This window comes from Mus caroli, unplaced genomic scaffold (genome assembly GCF_978045245.1).
Source record: "Mus caroli unplaced genomic scaffold, Mus_caroli_1 scaffold_6, whole genome shotgun sequence".
NCBI lineage: Eukaryota > Metazoa > Chordata > Mammalia > Rodentia > Muridae > Mus > Mus caroli.
In genome coordinates, this window is record NW_028227261.1 from 11405454 (window position 1) to 11430378 (window position 24925).

Below are 24925 nucleotides of genomic sequence, written 5' to 3' on the forward strand. Positions count from 1 at the left end.
GAGTCTGTCAGTGGACAGTCATGTCAGGCTCTTTCTGAGCACAACATGGCTTCAGTAATAGTGTCAAGGTTTTTTTTTTTGTTTTTTTTTTTTGTTTGTTTGTTTGTTTTTGTTTTTTTTTTTTTTTTTGTTCCTGCCCATAGGATGGATTGATCAAGGCAGTGGATGGCATTTTCTTCAGTCTCTGCTCCACTTTTGTCACTACATACAATTAGATATGAACAATTCTGGGTCCAAATTTTGAAGATGGTCGGGTGCCCCCATGCCTCAAATGGGGGCCATGCTCTCTACTGGAGATATTCTATTTAGATTCCGTCTACCCACTCTTGGACATTTCGGCTAAGGTCATCCCCAATGAGGTTTGGGAGACTTCCACATCCATCTTGTCTGGGACTATCTAGATATTTGCCCTGCTCTTCATTCCCACACTGTTGTATGTTTCTATTAATACTCCAGGCCCTCTGGCCTTCTCTCCTGTCTCCCCACATACCTGATCCTGCCCCCGATTGTCCCTGATTCTCCCTCTTTTATCCACATCCCTCCCTTCTTCTGCCTCCTGGGATTATTTTGTTTCTCCTTCTATGTGGAATTGAAGTATCCACAATTTGGCATTCCTTCTAATTAAATTTTATGTGGTCTGTGAGTTGTGTATAATGGTATTCTGATCTTTTTGCCAAATAACTACTTATCAATGAGGACATAACATGTATGTCCTTTTGAGCCTGGGTTCCTCACTCAGGATGACATTTTCTAGTTCTCTCCATTTGCCTGCAAATTTCATGATGTTCTCAGTTTTAATAGATGAGCAGTATTCCATTGTGTTATTGAACCACATTTTTTCTACATCCATTCCTTGGTTGAAGAACATCTGGATTGTTTCCAGATTTTGGCTAATACAAATATGGCAGTTATGGACATAGTGGAGCATGTGTCCTTGTGTTATTGTGTATCTTCTTTTGTGTATATGCCCAGTAGTGGAATATCTGGGTCTTCATGTAGAATTATTTCCAATTTTCTGAGGTACTGCCAGATTGATTTCCAGAGTGGTTGTACCAGTTTGCAATTCCAGAAGCAATAGTGGAGTGTAACTCTTTCTCCACACCCTTGTCACCATGTGTTGTCACTTGAGTTCTTGATCTTTGCAATTCTAATTGGTGTATGGTAGAATCTCAGGGTCATCTGATCTTACTAGAAAAGCATATACTCAACAACACTGCAGCAATCTAGAAGAAACAGATGATATTCTAGATAGATATATTGTGTCCAGTTAAATCAAGATGAGGTAAACTATCTAAACAGTCCAGAAACCCCTAAGGCATTGGACTCTGCTGCCCTCAGAACTAGGGTACACCCATAACCATGACAGTGAACCCTTCTGTGAGGTCACAGAGGCCAAGCCTCACTCTGTTTAGGAAAGCTCAAAGGGTGTCCAGGTACACAGGTGCCTTTTGGACTGGTATCAAATTGATTGAAATTTTGGCCTCTAACCTGTCTCTTCACCACCATTAAACACAGCTTGTAATAGGATTTCCCAGAAAGCAGAATTTCAGGAAGTTTCCCTCCTGGGCCTCATCATGATAGTTGATGACTTCTGAGAATGTCACTAAAGAAACAACTGATATGATCCTACACACACACGCACACACACACACACACACACACACACACACACACACACAGATTCATTCACAAATACATTAACAGACATAAATATAAATATGTTAAGTAGATGAAGAAGGGATGTGATATCAATGTCTGTGGCCATGCAGGAAATGGCCTATGAGTTGAAAATAAAGATTTCTAGGAAGGTTCACAAGTTTAAAAGAAAACACAGAGAAGGTCCTGGAAAGCACTTCCTTATGGACCTGTGTAACATATGTTCCCTGAAATAATGGCATAGGGGGCAATGTAAGTAGTTGATCACTTATGAGCGTGAGTTTTGAGTCTTAAAAGCAGGTACTGACTTGACAGTTTCTTCCAGAGGCCTCCCTTCCTGGCATGTGTATGGTGTCTTCTCGTTGAGACTATATATAGCATGACAGGCACCCTTGTATTTACTGCTGTTCTGGCTTAACAGAACTCCTGTTGTGTCAAATAAGGAACACCTCAAGAACTTCACAGAGCCCTTGTGACTGCCATTCAGGTTCTTGCTCCTGCTCTTTCCTGCATGCCTTTATACCTGAAGTCACATGTACTCCTGTATATACACTCCCAGACCACGCACACTAACATACAATTTAAACATAATTATGTATAGTGTGCAGGGTTAGGTAGAGTGCTGGAATAATATATCCTGTTTGTGGGACGATGGGCTATACACAAACAGTCTGGTCTCCAGTCAAGCTGAGGTCTGAACTCTGGGACCCGGTGGTGATAATTCACCTACATGGGATGGAGGGAATTCTCTCATGTCTCCTGGAACTCTGGCTCATGTCAAAGTAACCGTCCCCTCAGCCCACACAGGAGAAGCATGGTTAGTAGTCATATAGGCAATGTTCCAAGCTTCTAACCTTCAGGCTAGACTCATCCCCAGTTACCTAGCAACAGTAAAGATAACAGCATACCATAAAAAGGGCTGTTTGACCCCTTCTCACTCTCTGACTCCTCTTGCTCTTAATCTCCTTACTCTCCTCTCTTCTTTCCTCTCTTTGTCTCTCTCCCTCTTACTCTCTAGACTTTCTTCTCTATCTCCCTTTCCCCTTTGTCTCCTCTTGACCATGGCCGGTCTCTCTCTCTTTTACCTTCTATCCTTTCTCCTTGCCTTTCTATAATAAAGGTCTTAAACCATAGACTGTCTCTGCTCATCAAGGCCCGCTGCACAGACTCTCACCTGTGTGGGAACCTCTCTCCCTCAGCCCTCACTCCCATAACCCCGGGGCTACAGGGTGTTACTCCAGGGCCCCTTGTTGGGGGCTGCCCCTTGTCCACCCCCTATTGAGTGGGGTCAGTGGCTTAAATGCCCACCTGGGGCCGAGTGGAAAGTGTCTGGCAGCCCTCCCATGTCTGCCTGCCCAGAGCATAGGTAGAACTCTGGCCAGACTTGGGCTATCCTCCCTCCCCCCCTTCCCCAGCCTCTCTTTTAGTTCCCACACCTGTTGAGTACCTGCTTTCGGTCATGCTGGAGACAACCCCTGGACATACAAGACAAGATTATTACTGTGAAGAAGCAAAGTCCTTTCAGAAGCCTAGAGTAGGACCCTGGACACAATGGACTGCCATAGCTGATAGTTGTCCATGGCTTAGGGCACAACATCCGAGCTTCATCCTGCACTAGTCTGGAACCTGGAGTCTTTTCATGTGGTACAAGCTGGGTGTGACCATTCCCTAGGCTTATTCTCTGGTGAGTTGTAGGTGTTGTCTCCCTGAGTACTTGTTTGGCAAGTTCTTTAGCATGTGCATATGCACACACAACACACACACACACACACACACACACACACACACACACCCTGCTGATACTGCAACAGTTTCTACTGCTTTAGCACAGGCCCTGCTAAAGGTCACTTCAAGGACCACATTAGGCTTCATACACTTCCTCACTCCTATCTCCCAGTACAGCACAATGAGGTTTAGTCAGGACTTCATCATGGGGATCTGTATATATTTCTCCCAACATACAGCCCAACAAACCTTCAGTTCCTTCCAGATCCCATCCCATCTCTGAGCTCCCTCACACCAACACCACAGCCTTTAACCATGGCAACAGGCTATATGAGGTAACAGAGGCTGACCACACCTCTCTCCAGCTTCTTCCCATGTGCCTAGATGTAACATGAGGAACGACCGTGCTTTCTCTCTTAACATAAAGTACCCTGACTTGTGTAACTACAACTGGTGAGCTGTAGGTGTTGTCTCCCTGAGTACTTGTTTGGCAAGTTCTTTAGCATGCGCATATGCACAGACACACACACACACATACACACACACACACACACACACACACACCTTTCTGATACTTACAGCAACTGTTTATACTTATTTGTAGCAAGATATGTGGCATCATTCCATGTCCTCCTCATGCACTTTCACACATATGGATGTGGACCTGCAGACATGAGCACATACGTAAGAACGTATACAACACACCTACAAAATGAAAACATGTATTTAAGTATAGAATGAGAGAGGAAGGTGCTGTCATGGCGTTTCCCATGATACTGGCATTGATGTTTGACTCATATTGTGGCAGCTCTCTGAGTACACATGCAAAGATTGCTACTACCAGGGACTGAAGTCACCAGGGAAGATCAGATACCAGTGTCAGGGATGCTCTGCCTCCTTCCCTGGACAAGCTATGTGTGATGGTCAAATGTGGGCATGGCAAAAGCACTGTTCCCTCCTTCCTGGCCTAGGCTGGGGGCTCAAGTCCATGTCCATATATATATATGGCTTCTTTCCAAGGCCTCTCCTCCTGGTGAGTGAGGGGTTCTTCTTCCTACAGTCTTGAGTGGCCATTCCCACTACTATGAGACTTCTGATCTATTTCTAGCTCCCCTTAGCTCTCTTGAAGACAGTCTTAGAGCTGTCTTCAATCAGAAACACTTTAAGTCCCTCTCCCTATTTCTGCCTCCCCCACTTAAGACCCCAGTGAAGAAGTGCCTCGCACTGAGTGAGCTACTCATGTGATGAATTTCAGGTAGTCCATCCCAGAAAACAGCCCAAGTCTAGGCAGACACACGTGCTCAGTGTGAATCCCAGACCTCCTTGCTAGACTCTGAGTTATCCTCAGGCTAAGCACTCTGCTATTACTAAGGCAGGGATTTACCCTGTGATGTCACAGAGGGCTCACCTCATGGCACTCTGAGAATCACAAGGGACATCAGTTGCTCAGTCATCTCCTAGTTTGGTCCATCCTGTTCTCTACACAACTGTTTCAAGCATCTTTGGAAACACTTAGCTTTGGGAAAGTAGCCGAACGTGTTTCTCAGACACCTCCCTGGGAATCACCTACAAGCATCTGCTGTCAGCCCTCCATCTTCCCACATTACCTACATCCTTGAGAGGAGGAAGACAGTGGATAGCACTGCTTCCTCAGCTCAAGTGTCTGTCCTCATCATCTCAGATCCTCTATTGCCATCATGGTTTATTGCTGCCCCTCAGCCCACAGGATGCCATCGTCTGCCCCTTGTCTCTGACTCCAACTGTAACCATACATACATAACACATTTAATTAATTTTTCTCTTATTTTAAACTACCCAATCCATCACATTTGTTAAAGAAAATGACTTATCTTATATACTAGAGCAATGGCTCAGTGGCTAAGATCACTCGCTGCTCTTATAGGGGACCTGAGTTTTAACCACAGCAACCACATGGCATGGCTCACAACCATCTAAACAGCTCCAGGAGATTCAATGCTCTCTTTTGGCCTTCTTGGGTACTTAAGTGCACAAGCCCACATTCAAATATATACATATATAATTTTTAAAGTAAGCAGCCAGTGAGAAGCACCTGAAAAAATGTTCAGCATCCTTAATCATCAGGGAAATGCAAATCAAAACAACCCTGAGATTCCACCTCACACCAGCCTAAATGGCTAAGATCAAAAATTTAGGTGACAGCAGATGCTGGCGAGGATGTGGAGAAAGAGGAACACTCCTCCATTTTTGGTGGAATTGCAAGCTTGTACAACCACTCTGGAAATCAGTCTGGCGGTTCCTCAGAAAATTGGACATAGTACTACCGGAGGATCCCACAATACCTCTCCTGGGCATATATCCAGAAGATGTTCCAACCGGTAAGAAGGACACATGCTCAACTATGTTCATAGCAGCCTTATTTGTAATAGCCAGAAGCTGGAAAGAACTCAGATGCCCCTCAACAGAGGAATGGATACAGAAAATGTGGTACATTTACACAACGGAGTACTACTCAGCTATTAAAAAGAATGAATTATGAAATTCCTAGGCAAATGGATGGACCTGGAGGGCATCATCCTGAGTGAGGTAACCCAATCACAAAAGAACTCACACATAATGTACTCACTGATAAGTGGATATTAGCCCAGAAACTTAGGATACCCAAGATATAACATACAATTTGTGAAACACATGACACTCAAGAAGAACGAAGACCAAAGTGTGGACAATCCACCCCTTCTTAGAATTGGGAACAAAACACCCATGGAAGGAGTTACAGAGACAAAGTTCGGAGCTTAGACGAAAGGATGGACCATATAGAGATGGATATCCGGGTATCCATCCCATAATCAGCTTCCAAACGCTGACACCACTGCATATACTAGCAAGATTTTGCTGAAAGGACCCAGATATAGCTGTCTCTTGTGAGACCTTGCCGGGGCCTAGCAAACACAGAAGTGGATGCTCACAGTCAGCTATTGGATGGATCACAGGGCCCCCAATGGAGGAGCTAGAGAAAGTACCCAAGGAGCTAAAGAGGTCTGCAACCCTATAGGTGGAACAACAATAAGATCTAACCAGTACCCCCTGGAGCTCATGTCTCCAGCGCATATGTATCAGAAGATGACCTAGTCAGTCATCAGTGGAAAGAGAGGCCCATTGGTCTTGCAAACTTTATATGCCTCAGTACAGGGGAACACTAGGGCCAAGAAGTGGGAGTGGGGTGGAAGGGTTTGGGGGACTTTTGGGGTAGCATTGGAAATGTAAATGAAGTAAATACCTAATTAAAAAATAATAATAAAATAAAAATGGCTATTATCAGAAAACAAAAATAACTATTGTCAGCCAAACTGTAAAAGCAAAGTTAAAACATTGCTACATGCCTATTCTTGGTGGAAACTTAAAATGTTGTTGTCTCTGAATGAAATAAAAATACAGTCGTAGCTGGGCAGTGGTGGCGCATACCTTTAATCCCAGCACTTGGGAGGCAGAGGTAGGCGGATTTCTGAGTTCAAGGCCAACCTGTTCTACAGAGTGAATTCCAGGACAGCCAGGGCTACACAGAGAACTCCTGTCTTGAAAATCAAAACAAAAACAGAAAAAAAAAAACAAAAAACAAAACAACAACAAACAAACCAAAACCAACCCCCCCCCCCAAAAAAAAAGCAGCCAGGAGATGGCAGCACATACCTTTAATCCCAAAATTCGGGAGTCAGAGACAAGCAGACCTTTTGAGTTTGAGGACAACCTGGTATATGCAGCAAATCTCAGAATAGCCAAGGCTACACAGAGAAACCCTGTCTTGAAGAAACAAAAAAAAATCAATAACAACAATAATAATAAATAAACAATTTAAAAAAGAAAGTGGTTTATCTTGCCACTTCTCTGTTATAAGATCCTAGCAATTGTAAAGAGCTAAACAACTAGCTATAAGAACAGTACAAAGACTAACCAATTCCTACTACGTTTACAGTTAGTCTAATACTGCAACAGTGAATTAGAGATTAGCCTGAAAAGGGACAGTCTCAGGCAGCATAAGAACCTGAGGCTACTGGGACTCTGAGAGCCAGCCATGTCTGTGCAGCTGAAAACACAGGGAAACCAGAAGACTGAAATGATAGGCAGAGTTCAGTTCTCTTGTTCTAGGTTCTTTAGACTGTAAATGAAAGAAAACTCAGTTCAGAATTAATCCACTGGATAGAGATTTCTAGACTATATTGTAGAATTATAGAACTTAAGAGAAAAAACCAAAACTGTACCTACTCTATCCTTCCTCATCTCTCTGCTTTTGTACCTCTCAATGAGGTCTAGGTTAACCCATGTGCCATCTTTCATGTATTATAGGTTAGAGTTGGCGGTAGAGCCGTGGACTCATGCCTCTCCAATTTTTCTACCAGAAAAAAGGGGGGTCCTATTTTCTTGGTTCTTATTTTAACCCTCCAGAGAATCCATTTGAGCCTGGCTTGGATCCAGTGCTCATTCCATGGTGGGGAAGAAGAACATGAGAAATGGGCTGTAGTCAAGTCCTACTGTTAGGGCAGCGGGTGGGGAATCTCCCCCAGAACAGAATACAGTTCCAGTGAAGTCGGGGAGGCATGATGGCTATGAGAACCCTGAAAGAGCCATGAACTTAGAAGAGGAAGGCAGATTTTAGAAGCATTTCGAACAACAAAGAAAAAATTGTGCATAGGAATTGCACCCATAGGTGCTAGAAAGATGTGCCTCCAGCTGTCCCCTATCATAGGATATAACACAGTTGCCCTTCAATGATTAGAACAGCCCTGCCTTCCCTGAGGGAAGATGGAAGAAAAGCTAAAAGGTAGTATAGAAAGAAAAGACAGTATTCCTCCTCACAGAAAGTGAGTTCCAAGACTCATCACCCCAGAAGTACACTTTCTCTCAGGCAGAAAGTCCTTACTGTGCCAAGAGGATCCCTGTAGAGCTCCAAAAGCCACTCAGTGTCTGCCTTATAGCCATCTACTGATCCATCTTGAGAACTTCTGTGGCCTTAGCAATGTGTGGGAAGAGATACACTGAAACACTCTGTCTTAGTCAGGGTTTCTATTCCTGAACAAAACATCATGACCAAGAAGCAAGTTGGGGAGAAAGGGTTTATTCAGCTTACACTTTCCACATTGCTGTTCATCACCAAAGGATATCAGGACTGGAACTCAAGCAGGTCAGGAAGCAGGAGCTGATTCAGAGCCCATGGAGGGATGTTCTTTACTCGCTTCCCCTGGCTTGCTCAGCCTGCTCTCTTATAGAACCTAAGACCCAGAGATGGCACAACCCACAAGGGGCCTTTCCTCTTGATCACTGAGAAAATGCCCCATAGCTGGATCTCATGGAGGCATTTCCTCAACTGAAGCTCCTTTCTCTGTGATAACTTCAGCTTGTGTCAAGTTGACACATAAAACCAGCCAGTACAAATGGTATATCTACTAGTACCAGTTTTCATAAGCCACACCACCTGATTTTAGATTTTATTCCTCTTCTGAGTTTCCTTTCCCCTCATACATTTGTTTTTATTCCCAAGTCATCAAAACGGGTTTTGCCTTGAGCTCTTCAGGGAAAACAGGACAGAAATTAATTCATTGATGCTTATGTCAGTCACTGTCTAAAATGCTTCTTATGTATGATGACTTCAGTCAATAGCTATTTAAGTTAATTTAAATTCTAAGAAATAATATTAAATATACTAGACACTGGTCCAGACATCATTGCTTCAAACTCTGTAAATAGCTTCTGAATTTTCGTTTGCAAGTCAAAGACACAAACCTAAAGGCATTTATTATTTTTTTTCTGACTAATTTCTTTGCAATTATGTAATGTTTGGCACATTCATGCTACACACGTCTTTGAAGCTAATGCTATTAAGGAAATGCTACTAAATCAACTATAAAGTAAGAATTTCTCCTCTCACTTATGGATATTTATTTTTTTAATTTTACAGATTTGTTGATGCTAGACAGTCTACTTAGTTTTTAAACTATCTGGAGTCTTAAATACTATGTAGTGTTTCTCCAGGAGGTGGAGTGTTAGACTAGAGAAAGCAAAGCCACGGGTGAAGCCTAATCTTTTCCTTTTTTGCTACTTTGAGAAATTTTTTATAGAAAACATAAATCACCTAATGGGCTCCCTAATTCTTTTAATTGCATCAATTCAGCAGAATCCAATTACACTAGACCTCAAGAGGCAGGTTTATTTTACTGATTGCACTACCATAATAATGATGGCATAGTGACAATGGCAAGCGTTTATAATTCCTCTCATTCTAACATGGCTTATCAAGCCAAGCCGTACATGAAGCCTCCTGGCATTTCTGAAAGAGAAATCATGCACACAAACAGCAAAGAAAGAGCTGCCTCTGAAAGTCTCCACCTCCCAGGAGTCTTCTGCCTCATGGAAAAGAATGTCCTTCCTGACTTTGGTAATAAGCCAAGAGCCACGTGACCACTTCCAGTCTGGGAACTGGTCAGATTGCTAATGTCCTCCCAGGGACACCAACTCCTGCTTTACACGTCTGTCTCTCAGGTCCCTCCCTGCTTTAAAACCCCTGGTTGGACCTGGCCTTGATAGAAGCATCTTCTTAAGCCCTAGTGCTGGGATCAAATTTGCTGAGATCATTTGGAGCATATGGCACAGACAACTCTTGATGCACACTCTGGATCTCAAAACTCTGAGGTGCAGAACAGCAGCCAATGGGGTAGACTCCTCTTCCCACCCTCTATCCACTGTTGGTTGGCTGCAGTGCTAGTGTCCTGAAAGGTCACAATTTAGGTGACATCCCAGAGCTGGGTCTCAGCAGAAGTCTGCTCAAAGCCATCAAGGAGCCTAGGAGAGTACTGCTCCTGAGATGCACAGAATCATCCGTCCATCTTCCTCTTCACTCTTCAAATGAGAAAGTTAAAGCCTAGGAAGGCTTTGTGACTTGTTGACATCACACAGATGCTCAGTGGCAAAAATGAGGATAACTGCTGTCCCACCTGTCCCTTCTTCACACTGGACATCCAGAGCTAGTTTTTAGGAGACTCCTAATGATCATCATAAAGAGAAAAAGAAGACATAAAGTTCTGCCCATGACTGTAGAGAAGGTATGAGGTTGTTTCAGAATGGTATTGTAGCAATCGAAGCATAGCCTCAGAGGACTAATTGACTGGCTGGCTAGCTGGCTGACTTCTTACATTTTTATAACACTTTGAATTGGATTTGGGGAAAGCACCTCTTTGCCACACATTTTCACCCTTAGAAGTGCATAATCAGGAGATGGACAGTCTACTATGACCCTGGCCACCTCTGGCCTCATTTAATTAATATAATAATTAGAATAAGCATTAATGAATTTGCAGCATGCTGGAAGCATATTTGAGAAATCATGGAGCATGTGAAGGACTAAGAAGAGCCCAGCCAAACACAGGCAGGGAGAAGGGGGAGACAGTCTCATAGCTCTCCTGACTCTAGAATGCTGTCCCTCTCCTTTCTAGCCCCAAGTCATTTGTTCTCTCCTGGCTTGTCCACCTGTGGCTAGCTGCACTGTTCAGTGAGTGTTCCGTGCATAAGACAAACACCAGGTCACACATTCAAGCAGCTGCCTTAGCAACCTCATTGCCAACCCTATCACACACAAAGGTTCTCTCACTTGTTCTGAAGGTTCTGATACAGATGAAAGAACTTTTAATCCTCTTTCTCTTCCTTAAGTATTTCTCTAAGTCAGTAGGACTCAGGAGCAACTTAGGGCCAAACCAAGTCTAGACAAAAGACAAAGTGACTTCTCATTGCATCTGAGACTAGTAGCTGGTCAGAAGTTGCCATACAGTGAAGGACACAAGGTTTTCAGCTATGTGGTTCCAGGAGCTGTTCATGTTGAGCTCAGATTTCTCAGGACAGTGAGAAATAGACCAAGGCATGAAGATACAGAGACCTAGGAGGAGCATCTGATCTCTTTTTTGTTGTCTTCAGAGCCAGGCTTCCTCACTCCAACCTGATGGCCTTGACAGTCTACAGTGCTTCAGTCAATGGAATTATTCATCTAACACTCCCTCAAGATGGCCTGGTAGTCCACCAGTGGGAGAAGAGCCTCTTGGTCTTGTAAAGATTATATGCCCCAGTACAGGGGAATACCAGGGCCAGGAAGTGGGAATTGCTTGTTACTGTCTTAAAGGACAATGGGAACTTATTTTCTTAGGTGATGGCATGTCTACATAAGAGTAACGCACATAGTGCTTTAAAGTATAAAGTCAGATTACTCAGTCATATCTCCATAACTGCCTCATTCCCACCCCATATCACTGAGCATGCTCCTTGGCCCTTCTTTTGACTGGGGATGAGCAGTTGGTAAAGTGCTTTCTTTATAAACGTGAGGGCCTGGGGTCATATTAACAACCTCAGGCAGATCCTTGGCCCCTGATCATCAGCCCCTAACCTACACACCAAGTTCCAGGTCAGTGAAAGTCTCTATCTCAAAAGAAACAAACAGAATCCCTCTTTTCTTCCCATCCTGTTTTCTTGGTGATAAATGTTTCTCTCCATGCACCGCCCCCCATTTCCTTTATTTCAATTTTGCTTTTGTTTTTATCTGTTTCTTTGATTGACTCAATTTCCTCTTCTCATACCTCTCTCTCACTGGCTTAGCATGTTGTGAACTATACTAACTGTACAAAATGGCGGATCTAGTAATATCTATGACGCCCCTGTTTATATTTCACAAATGAGTTTCCAATCTCTGAATATTCACACCTACTTCTATTGCATTTCAAAGAGACAAAAATGCATTCAGGTTATTTATCACTGTAGTGTCCTTTGTCTAATATAACATATATATGTAATTAATATAATTATATTAGTTATAGTAACTCTTACTAGTAACACTGTATTTTATATTCTATTCTACATTCTATATCATATTATCAAGTATATTAATTATTATATTATTTTATATATTACATGTTATATATTTTATATTATATATCATATATATTATGGTATATATGCTATATGTTATCTGTTGTATGTGATATATTATGTATTATGTATTGTATATTATTATATAACTATATTAGTCATAGTAAATATTAGAGAGAGAGAGAGAGCACGCACCAATATAGAAAAAGACTGATTTTTGTTCTTATAATTATATTAGAAAACGTCTTGCCATGTAGTCTGATCTGCTCAGAACTTGCTATTGAGAACAAAATAGCTCTAAGCCTTCAATCCCCCTGCCTAACCCTCCTATGCTTTGGCATTACAGAATGAGTACCACCATGCCTGCCTACTTGTTAATTTTGATCATTCATATTGCAATAGTATCATTTCCTATTTCTATGACCAAATATCTGATAAACAATTTTAAAGAAAAAGCATTTTTCTCATATTATGATTATTGCTGTTATTCTCACTTATACCTTAAAAAATACAGTCCATCATTTCAGGGAAAGAAAGGCACGTTACAGCACATTACAGCCACAGCCAGAAGATGAATGCTGCTGCTCTGCCCACTTTCTCCTTTTTGTTCAACCTGGAGCCCCAGCCCAGGGCTGCCCACACTCAAGCTAGGTCTTCTCTTCTCATTTAACCTATCCAGACTAACCTAAACATGTGGGCCTGGGTACCAGATGTTTTCCACAGAGATCTCTGGCCAGTCCTGCTGTGAGGGTTCCTGTGAAGAGAAGTGAGTGCAGGCAGGGAGATGAAGTCTCTGCCTTTTCTTCCAGGTCGCTCAGTAACTCCAAGCTGGCCATGCACTGAGTCTTGTCTGGCTGAGCCTACGAGAAGCCAAACCAGTGAAGCCTGTGGAAGGACCTCAGGGAGATCTTCTTCGGGAGAGAAAATCTCTTCTCAAGTGTTACAGCTCTTGGAACAAAAACCTCAGGGGACAGAGTAGTTCTCGCTCACCTTTAATTTCCTGGATAGAATTTATAGGCTGTTTTGGGGGTGATTCAGGCTTAGACAGCAGGTACCTCTCATTGGGTTGGACTGAGAGTTTGGGGGAAACCTTATTTGCATGTGGGAAGGCTTGGTGGTGCTTCTACATGACTGATAGCCACACACCTCTCTTGTGGGGGCTGTGGGGGTGGTAACTTCGATAGGAGCCGAAGGTCCAGAAGACATGATCGAATGATATAGGTAGAAATCACTACCCAGGGTTCAAGACCTATGCTTGACTGGAGACCAGGCTGTCTATGTGCAGCCCATTGCTCCACATAAACATACTTTGTCTCCATGATGATTCTAAAACCAATCAGGTAGACAATGAAGATTAACCATTGTAATAATAATGTGTGCCAATTTACAATGCATTCTAGCTGTTAGGTAACTGATTAATTCTCATTTTTACATTTGATTTCGTTGGTTTGTTGGTAGTGCTAGGGATATAACTTAGAGTCCCAACATGTTAGACAGGAGTCCTAGCACTAGGTCACACCCCTATCCTTCATATTTACTATTTTTAAATTGCTCCTTACTTTATACCACTTTCTCTGCCACAAGAGGTATATACAAACATTTGAACGCATTGCTAAGTAAATATACAAAATAGTATATTCTAATTTATATCTTCAGTCCCATGAGACAGTAATCAAAACGAACAGAGCACCAAGTATTAATTGCCCTCCTGGTACACTCCATTTTCTATCATGCTAATTCTGGACATGAATCAGAAACTACATGGTGACCTTGATGTTTCAAAGTCCAACCACTTGTAACACCAACGCTCATTTTCTGCCCTCAAGCAGCTTGTCTACCACTTCAAACACAATTAGTCTCAGAGTTAACAAGGAAAACATCCCAGTGCCTCCTGTTCAGTTCTGATGTTCAGCTTTGAAAACTTCAAAGAAATCCCAAAGTTTGTGGAACATGCCAGCAATGCTAGTACTTCCAAGGGAGAGGTAGAAAGCTACTGTGTTTGAAGGCAGTCTGGGACCCATACTGAAACGCTGAACCCAAAAATAAAACAACTGCAAAGAACCCAAAATAATAACAAATTAGAAAATTTTTATTTAAATACCTTGATGAAGACACCATGTACATGAGAAACAGGGTTCAGAGGCCCCTGAGTTGAAACTGACCTGAAAGTCTCCTCTCTGAGGACTAGCTTTCATGACATCAGAAGTCATCATACAAGCTTCCAAAGGAGGGAGGCAACCAATTGTCCTTCCCAGCCGTGACACCTATGAACCACATAAACAACCAGCATAGCATGATAACTGCAATGGTGAAGAAGTGCCACACATAGCTTGGTGGTAGCCAACAGCTCTCTAATTTGATTTAGGACTTGCTCAACAAGGAGGCCATGTTGGTGCTGGAAACTTAACTAACACCTTAGGGCTAGTAAAGTCCTGGTTACCAGAGGATAATCTATACAACCAAAGATTTACTAAACCAGCATAATCTCTAACAATTTATGAACATTTATTTTCACCCTCATTAGAGAAACTTCTCTTTGCAACATACAGACACTGCCACAATTAAAACACAACCTATCAAAACCCAGAGTTGTGGAGCCTTGTCTCATTGGATACACCTACAAAATGTTCCCAATCTGAAAGTTTAGGAAACACTACAGAAGAAAGTTCAGGGAGTTTGCTATGAGATTGTGTCTCCTAGTAACATCAGAATCTATACCTATAATCTCATCAACACGACTCTCCAAATTGGAACCAAACCAGGATGACACGAACAAACATGCCAAACAGGATGGAGACATAAAAAGCCCATGAGGCTTCAACACTGAGTGCTACAGTCAACTGGATACGGTTTATATACAGTTTAGGGGGTGATTCAGGATTCAATAGCAGGTGAGTCAGGAGTTGGGGAGGTTGTCTTTTCCAGGCAAGAGCACCCCAAATGCTAGTCTGGTTCTAAACTGAAAACATATGTACAGGTAGCGTGTGTGTGTGTGTGTGTGTGTGTGTGTGTGTGTACACACAAATATATAGATAGAGAGATGATATAGAGATAGACATAGATATGTATGTATGTGTACTTACATGAATACAGCAACAGTTGGAAAACAAAGAGGCTATGAATTTGAAGGCAAGTAGGAAGTTGGAAGGCAATATGGGAGAGTTTGGAGGTAGAAATAGAAAGGGAAAATATTATAATAAAATTATAACTTCAAAACAAAACAACAACAACAAACCCCTTCGAAGAAAGCCTACTTTGGTGATCCATGCCTGTAAAGCACTTAAAAAGCTAACATAGAAACTTACTGAATTTGAAGCCATCCTGGGTCACAGAACAAAAACAACAACAGTACATTTTTTAAAAAAAAAATATAGATCTATTTAGTGGAGGTCAACTCTAGAGTTTTTCCATGTTAGGCAAGTGCTCTAATCCCTGGGCTATACTACACCCCACTCCTACAGGGTTTGCTGTATTTGGTTTAGTTAGTTCCAGAATCAGAAAGTGATGTGGCCTTGATGGTTGATCTTCAACATATAGAGAAAGAATAAAGGGTCAGTTTTGTTTGTTTTTCTTTATGTCAGCTTGAAGCTGTGTGTTAAGATAAACCACTAATTTCACTGCTTTTTGCTTACTTAGCAAAAAAGACCTAGGCCTGGTAGCTCACAGACCTGCTTCAGATTCCTAAGTAGCTTGCACCATAATGCCAGGTTACACTGGGTTTGTTTTTTTTTTTTAAATATTGACATTTTTTTTACTTTCCTGTTTGGTGATTTTTTCCCTTTAGTGCAAAGTCTGAGATATCTAGCAATGAAGCATTGTGAAATTCCATAAACTTGCACTGTGTTACAGACCTTATTGCCCTGCTGTGCCACTGCTTCAGATGTTAACAGAGTTTAAGGTACAAACCTGGGCCCTAGCAGCCTTAAAAAGCAAGGTTAGCATGCCAGTCCTCAGTATACCAACTACAGATGCATGCACTAGTAAAAATCAGAGAAAAGGGATTTATTCAACTAGACACATTAGGAAGGGAACAAATTCAGGAGTCCACACACCATATGAATACCTTCTAGATCTTGAGAAATACATACATGCATACATTCATGCATGCATGCATACATACATATTGCACACACACATTCAGTTCTGTGATTCCACACATCATTATTCCAGCTCCCATGTCTCCTGCAAGGTCATCTGAGATAAGCTGTCAGACCTATGTGTGACCAATGTGAAATCTCTTTCTGGTTGGCATTATTAAGTAGCTAGATTGGGATTAGGAGCCTGGGCGGTTGTTGAGGAGAGACCCCTCCCCACAGGCTTTGGACCCTTCCTCCTATTTCCCTGGTAAACTGGAAAGATAAACACCATAACCAGTCTTCCTTAGACATCCTAGTCAAAAGTGTGGAATACCTATGGCTCTAAATGGAGATGTAACATTCTCAAGTGACCCATGAGTGAAACATAATATTCTTCCCTCCCTTAAGAGTTAATTCACTGTCAAGCGTCTGGCATGGAGTCCTCTCCACAGAATATCTGATTCATGTGAAGCCATGCTTGGGAAAGGGGAGGAGTAATTATCCTCTTAATGACATAAGTAGTTACCTTCCCTTCCTATAGTCATTATGCAGCTTCCCTCTGGGCAACACTGTCCAGGTTATCTAATATCTGGGTCAACATTTCTTTTCCCTTTTTTTTTTTTTCTTTTGAGTAACTGTCTTTCAGATATTGTCCAAAAGCTTAAGTATGCTTTTCCAGAGACTCTGGGTTCTCTCTCTCTCTCTCTCTCTCTCTCTCTCTCTCTCTCTCTCTCTCTCTCTGTCTGTCTGTCTCTTGCATGTGTGCAAGCTCTCGCTCTCTTACTTTCTCATCTCAACACCCCCTTTTATTAAAAATATACTTTGTCTCATATATTCTCACCAAAGACACTAGAATTTAAGAGCGATGGTTCTATGCAGGCACTAGCCCACCCTCTCCAAGTTTAATGAGTTGTGTAGGTGTTGTCTTCAGCAATAGGGCTTGCTGTCAGTTTGCAGAGAGCAACCTACTGTCTTGGCAACACCCAGGGTTATTTGGGAATTTCTGTAGGACCCTTTTGGCCAACAACTCAACAGGATGCATTCCCAGAACTGGAAGCTTCATTTGGTGTCAAGACATGGCTAGTTGAGTCTCCTTTTCCCTCATCATTTGGGAACTTTTTTAGGATGGCCTTCATATATTTTAGAAAGTCACTGAACTGGGTTCCCATACTGTCCCTCAAATGCCTGCCAATTCTAGCTGTCTCTCACTGGATTCCTTTCCTCAACCCCATTTCCCCTCCTCAAACCCCACATTCCTCTCTGGGTCTATGATTAGCATTTATTTGAAGCTAATATTTACATATAAGCAAATACATACCATATTTATCTTTCTGGGTCTGAGTAACTTCACTCTGAATGACTTTTTTCAAGTTCTATCTATTTGCTTACAAACTTCATGATGTCATTTTTTAACAGCTGAATAATACTCTATTGTATAAATGTACCACATTTTCTTTATCCATTCATCTGTTGACATCTAGGTTATCTCCATTTTCTGGCTATTATGAATAAAGGTACAATGAAAATGGTTGAGCAAGTGTCCTTGTGGTAGGATGAAGTGTCCTTTGGGTATGTGGCTGAGAGGGGTATAGCTGGGTCTTGAGATAGATTCCCATCTTTCAGAGGAACCCCACGTGTTGATTTCCGTAATGGCTGTGCAAGTGTGCACTCCACCAGCAATGGAGGCTCCTCCAAGTTTCTCTTGTGCCACATCTCTGCCATCATATGCTCTCACTTGTGTTATTAATCTTAACCATTCTGACAAGTCTAAGACAGAATTTTAAATTAGTTTTGTGTTTGTTCTTTAATGGCTAAGGATGATGAACATTTCTTTAGGTGTTTCTCAGCCATCTGAGATCTCTCTATTGAGAATTCTGTTTAGATCTGTTCCTCATTTTTTAATTGGTTTATTTGTATTTTAAAAAGTATATTGTTCCTTGAGTTCTTTATATATTTTAGATACTAGCACTCTATTAGCTGTGGAATTGGTTAAAAAAAAAATCTTTTCCCATTATGTAGGCTGTTCATGGTCTGATTGATGGTGCCCTTGTCTTACAGAAAGTTTTCAATTTTTTGAGGTCCTGTTTATTAATTCTTGATCTTAGAGCCTAAACTAATGGTGTTCTGGTCAGATAGTCTTCTACTGTGCCAATGACTTTAAGGGTAGTCCCCATTTTCTCTTTTATTAGGTTCAGTGTAACTAGTTTTTTGGGGTTTTTTTTAATATTTATTTATTTATTTATTTATTATATGTAAGGACACTGTAGCTGTCTTCAGACGCTCCAGAAGAGGGCATCAGATTTCGTTATGGATGGTTGTGAGCCACCATGTGGATGCTGGGATTTGAACTCAGGACCTTTGGAAGAGCATTCAGCACTGTTAACCGCTGAGCCATCTCACCAGCCCAGTGTAACTAGTTTTATGTTAAAGTCTTTGAATCATTTGGAGTTGAGTTTTGTGAAAAGTAGTAAGTATGGATCTATTTTCATTCTTCTACACTGAGCTTTCTAAATCTTCTGAATCCCCACCTGATCTTTGGCCATGCAGCTGCTTGCTGACATCCTTGCTTAATTTGAAAGGTATGACTTTCTCTCAATCTCCCTCTCCCTGGCAACTGCTAAGATTTGCAACTTGCTTGATTGTTATTTTTCTCTCAAGATCTAATAAAGGGCCCTTTCTTTTCCTAATAAGTCCACTTTTAATTCACTTTATTAACAAGACTAAGAACTTTGAAAAGAAACTCAGTTTCTCCAGTAACATGAACAACCATAAAGGAACATTAAAACGTTTCTCAGGGGATACAGCAGGTGATCTTGTTCCAGGACTTTAGGTGGGTAAGCACTTGCTGGTGGGTCAAACCTACAGTGAATACTCTCTGAATAAGCTTTCTCTAGGAGGATTCAATCTCCAGGCTTTATCACTCTGTCTTGTCTCAGGCATATAAGCCTTTTGAACTGACTCTGTCTCCTGTGAAGGAGGGAAAAGGTTCCTATTTTCACCCATCCCTGCCTCCCTTTAGTAGCAATAAGAGCAAACTATGGAGTATATATGCAATGCCTCCCTCCACCCCACCCTCTCTGCTCTGTCACCATTCCCCATGCTGCCCCAGTAGAGCAGTGCAAAGTACTGGGTATATTTCCTATTCCTCCTCATTTCCTTCAGTGTTTCCATTGCCTTGGATTATCTTCATGTTCTTTATGGTATGGAACTCATTCTCGTGGATGATTCCTTGTTTCCTTCTGACTCACTGCTTAGCTATTTTAGACATATATTTCCAACCACCTGCTCCTGCTCCATGCACACATGTCTTCTGTTACATGCATGCTAACCTAACTCAGGTGTTCTTTTATTAAGAAGAAGGATGACCATCTTCTTAGAAGAAGGCTACCGAGACAAAGTTTGGAGCTAAGATGAGAGGATGGACTACCCAGAGACTACCCGACCTGGGGATCCGTCCCATAATCAGCCACCAAACCCAGATACTATTGCATATGCCAGCAAGATTTTGATGAAGGGATCCTCGAATAGCTGTCTCGTATGAGGCTATGCCAGTGCCTGGCAAATACAGAAGTGGATGCTCACAATGTGATGGAACACAGGGCCCCTAATGAAGGAGCTTGAGAAAGTACACAAGGAGCTGAAGGGGTCTGCAACCCTATAGGAGGAACAACAATATGAACTAACAAGTACCCCCAGAGCTTGTGTCTCTAGCTGCATATGTAGCAGAAGATCGCCTAGTCGGCCATCACTGGGAAGAGAAGCCCCTTGGTATTGCAAACTTTATATGCCCCAGTATAGGGGAATGCCAGGGACAAGAAGCAGGAGTGGGTGGGTAGGGGAGCAGGGCAGGGAGAGGGTATAGGGAACTTTTGGGATAGCATTTGAAATTTGAAATGTATATAAAGAAAATATCGAATTTAAAAAAAAGAAGGGTGACCATATTTATGAAATGTATTCTGGATGTTCCTATAGTCATGTGATAAAGTAAATGCATATCTTTTTTAAAAATTTACATCCCAATAAATGTCCCCTCTTCCTAGTCCCTCCCCCATAAGGTCACTCCCCTCATGCCCCTTCCCCTTCTCCTTTGAGAGGGTGCCCCCCATTCCCTGAGTATCCTCCCACTCTGCAGAGTTAGGCTCATCCTCTCCCACTGAGGCCAGACAACAGCTTTAGGGACAGCCTCTGCTCTAGTTGTTCGGAAACCCACATGGAGACATCTGTTACATGTGTGTGTATGGGGTCTGGGGGACTTGGTCTCGCCCATGTATGCTCTTTGGTTAGTGGTTCAGTCTTTGAAAGCTCCTAAGGGTCTAAGTTAGTTTGCTGTTTTTCTTCCTGTGGAGTTCCTATCCCCTTCAGGACCTTCAATCCTTCCCCAACTCTTCCATAAGAGTTCCTGACCTCTGTCCAATATTTGGCTGTTGGTATCTGCATCTCTTTTAGTCCACTGCTAGGTAGAGCCTCTCAGAGGACAGTTATGCCAGGTTCCTATCTGCAAGCATAGCAGACTATCATTAATAGTATCAGGGACTGGTGCTTGCCCATGGATGGGGCTCAAGCTGGGCCAGTTATTGGTTGACTATTTCCTCAATCTCTGCTCCATCTTTGTCCCTGCATTTCTTGTAAACAGGATAAATTTGGTGGGTTGGTACCCTTACCCCTCCACTGGGGGTCCTGCCATATACCCATTGTTATACTTCTAAGGTCATCTGACTAACTCCTGGGAGCTTCTACTATCCCAGGTCTCTGGCACATCCTTGAGATTCTGCCCAATCTCCAGTCTCTACTACTGGCAGCTGCAAATTTCAAGTCATTCTCTGGATGTTCTGGCCCTCTCTCCTGTCTCTCCCTACACTTAATCCTGACCCTCCCATTTCCCTGCAAAACCACCCCGAAGTTCCCTCCCTTCCTCTGCCTCCTATAACTATTTTATTCCCCATTCTGAGATTCAAGCATCCTCACATGGGCCTTCCTTCTTGTTTAGCTTCTTTGGGTCTGTGGGGTATATCCTGAGTATCCTGTACTTTATGGCTAATATACAATTATTAGTAAGTACATACCATGTATGTTCTTCTGGGTCTGGAAAACTAGGTCACTCAGGATAATATTTTTTTAGTTCTATTCATTAAAAATTCATGATGTCCTTGTTTTTAATAGTAGAGTAGTATTCAGTTATGGAAATAACCACATTTTCTTTATCCACTCGGTGTTTTAGGGACATCTGGGTTGTTTCCAGTTTCTGGATATTACTAATAAAGCTGCTATGAACATCATAGAGCATATGTCCTTGTGGTATGGTGGATCATCTTTTGAGTAAATGCCCAGGAGCCGTATAGCTGGGTCTTGAGGTAGAACTACTTCCACTGCCAGATTGATTTCCAGAGTCGTTATACAAGTTTGCATTCCCACCAACAATAAATGAGTGTTCAAATTTCTTTAAATCCTTGCTAGCATGTGATATCACTTGAGTTTTAGAACTCAGTCATTCCAATTGCTGTAAGATAGAATCTTGGTGTCATTTGATTTGCATTTCCTTGAGGACTAAGGATGTTGAAGTTTTCTTTAGGTGCTTCTTGTCCATCCAAGATTTCCCTGTTGAAAATTCTGTTTAGATCTGTATTCTATTTTTAAATTGGGTTATTTGATTTGTTACAGTATAAATTCTTGAGTCTCTTATATATTTTAGATATTAGCCCTCTGTCAGACATCTGTTAGTAAAGATCTTTTTCCAATCTGTAGGCTTTACAGAAGATTTTCAGTTTCACGAGTTCCCATTTATCAATTGTTGATCTTGGAGCCTGAGCAACTAGTATTCCGTTGAGGAAGTAGTCTCCTGTCCAGTTTGTTAAATGCTATTTCCGACTTTCTCTTCTATTTGATTTAGTGTATCCTGTTTTCCATTGAGATTCTTGATCCACTTGGACTTGAGTTTTGCGTAAGGTGATAAATATGGATCTATTTGCATTCTTCTACATGCAGACACTCAGTTAGACGAGCACGATTTGTTGATACTTTCTCTTATCCATTACATAGTTTTGGCTTCCTTTTCAAAAATCAGGTGTCCATAGGTGTGTGAGTTTATTTCTGGTCTCTGATACGATTCCATTAATCAACCTGTCTGTCTCTGTACTAATACCGTACAGGTTTTTGTTTTTTTTTTATCACAATTGCTTTGTAGTACAGCTTGAGATCAGGGGTGGTGGTTATTTTATTATTCAATATTGTTTTAGCTGTCCTGGGTTTTTTATTTTTCCATACAAAGTTGAGAATTGCTATTTCAAGGACTGTAAAAAAATTGTGTTGAAATTGATGGGAATTGCATTGAATCTGTAGATTGCTTTTGGCAAGAAGCTCATTTTACTATTTTACAAAGTTTCTTCAGAAACTTTAAGTTCTTTTTCTACAGGTCTTCCACTTACTTGGTTAGAGTTACACAAAGATAGTTTATATTAGTTGTGGCCATTGTGAAAGGTGTTGTTTTCCTAATTTCTTTCTCAGACTTTTTGTCATTTGTATAAGACCTCTACTGATTTCTTTGTATTTTGTATCTAGCCCCTTTGCTGAAGGTATTTATCAGCTGAAGAAGTTCCCTGGTACTTCAGTGGGCAGGGGTTGGGTGTGCTTATGTACACTATCATATCGTCAGTGAATAATGATACTTTGGCTTCTTTCTTTCTGATTTATATTCCCTTGATCTATTTTTGTTGTCTTATTGCTCTAGCTAGAACATCAAATACTATATTGAATAGATAGTGAGTGGGCAGCCTTGTCTTGTCCCTGATTTTAGTGGGATTGCGTTAAGGTTTTCTCCATTTAGTTTGATATTAGCTATTGGCTTGCTGTGTCTTGCTTTTTTTTTTCAGATTTATTTATTATTATATCTAAGTACACTGTAGCTGTCTTCAGATGCACCAGAAGAGGGTGTCAGATCTCATTACGGATGGTTGTGAGCCACCATGTGGTTGCTGGGATTTGAACTCATGACCTTCAGAAGAGCAGCCGGTGGTCTTAACCACTAAGCCATCCCTCCAGCCCTATTTCTTGCTTTTATTATGTTTCAGTATATATCTTGTGTTCATGATCTCTCCAAGACTTTTAACATGAAGGGGTGTTATATTTTGTCACAGCCTTTTTCAGCATCTAATGAGATGATCACATGATCTTTTTCTTTCAGTTATTGCATCCATGTTCATAAAAGAAATTGGTCTGAAATTTTCTTTATTGAGTCTGTGTGCTTTAGGTATCAGTGTGACTGTTGCCTCATAGAATGAATTTGGCCATGTTCCTTTTGTTTCCATGTTATAGAATTGTTTGAGGAGAATTGGTATTAGCTCTTCTTTGAAATTCTGGTAAAATTCTGTGCTAAAACCCTATAACCCTGGGTTTTTTTTATTTTTCTTGTGGAACTTTTAATGACTGTTTATATTTCCTTAGGGCTTATAGGACTGGTTAGTTTACCTGATCTTGATTTAACTTTGGTAAATGGTACCTGTCTAGAAAATCATCCATTTCATTTAGATTTTCCAGTTTTGTGGAGTACAGGCTTTTGAATCTTGTGGTGTTTTTTTTTTTTTCCCCTCAGTTTCTGTTGTTATATCTCCCTTTTCATTTCTGATCTTGATAATTTGGATACTGTTTCTTCTCTGCCTTACAGTTGGTTTGGCTAAGAGTTTATCTAGCTTGTTGATTTTTCTCAAAGAATCATCTCTTAGTTATGTTGATTCTTTGTTACTTTTCTTTTCTTTGTTGATTCTTTGCTACTAATTGATTGATTTCAGCCCTGAGTTTGATTATTTCTTGTCTTCTACTCCTCTTTAGTGTGTTTGCTTCTTTTTGTTCTAAAGCTTTCAGCTTTCAGGTTTGCCACTGTTAGTTGAGCTTTCTCCACTTTTTAAATGAAAGCATTTAGTGCTATGAACTTTCCTCTTAGCATTGCTCTCTATAAGTTTGGATATGCTGTGCCCTCATTTTCATTAAATTCTAGAAAGCTTAATTTACTTCTTTATTTCTTCCTTGACCCAGTAATCATTCAGTAGAGAGTTATTCAGTTTCCATGAATTTGTAGATTTTCTGTTGTTTCTATTGTTGTTGAAGTTAGGCTTTAATCCATGGTGATCTTAAAAGATGTAAGGGATGCAATAGCGCTCCATAGCCAAATACCTCCAGGAAAACACTGGTCTTTCAGGAGTGTGGAAACACCTGTGAGCACAAGTAAGACCACCACTTATGCTCAGAGGGACCAGCCCAGAGCCCTCATGACACAGGATCCGAGGAACAGCCGGGGACAGGATCCTTCCAGTTTCCATCTGCACTGGGAGCTGATCCTGTGCCACAGTGATCCATACCCAAATACTGTCAGGAAAGAACTGAACTCCCAGGAGCGCCAATGCACCTGTGAGCACAGGGAAGACCACAACGTCTGCTCAAAATCCTGGCCCAAGAGCGACCCACCCAGAGCGATCAGGACACAGGAACCAAGGCACAGCCTGGGACAGGATCCTTCTGGTTTTCATCTGCATCCCAGAGCTGACCCTGTGCCATAGCCCCAATTACCCAAATTTTTCCCAGAGAGAACTAGTCTCCCA

At 41.6% G+C, this 24925-nt stretch overlaps 1 long non-coding RNA gene across 1 annotated transcript in view; it reads right to left on the reverse strand.

The window, feature by feature from the left end:
- Window positions 1-642: 642 nt before the first annotated feature.
- The window catches only part of LOC147004137 (uncharacterized), a 50433-nt gene continuing 26150 nt past the window's right edge, over window positions 643-24925 (reverse strand). The window contains exons 2-3 of the long non-coding RNA XR_015047288.1: window positions 3961-4045; window positions 643-1223 (exon numbers count right to left, since the gene is read on the reverse strand). This is a non-coding gene — a long non-coding RNA (uncharacterized LOC147004137). The remainder of the gene's footprint in view (window positions 1224-3960; window positions 4046-24925) is intronic.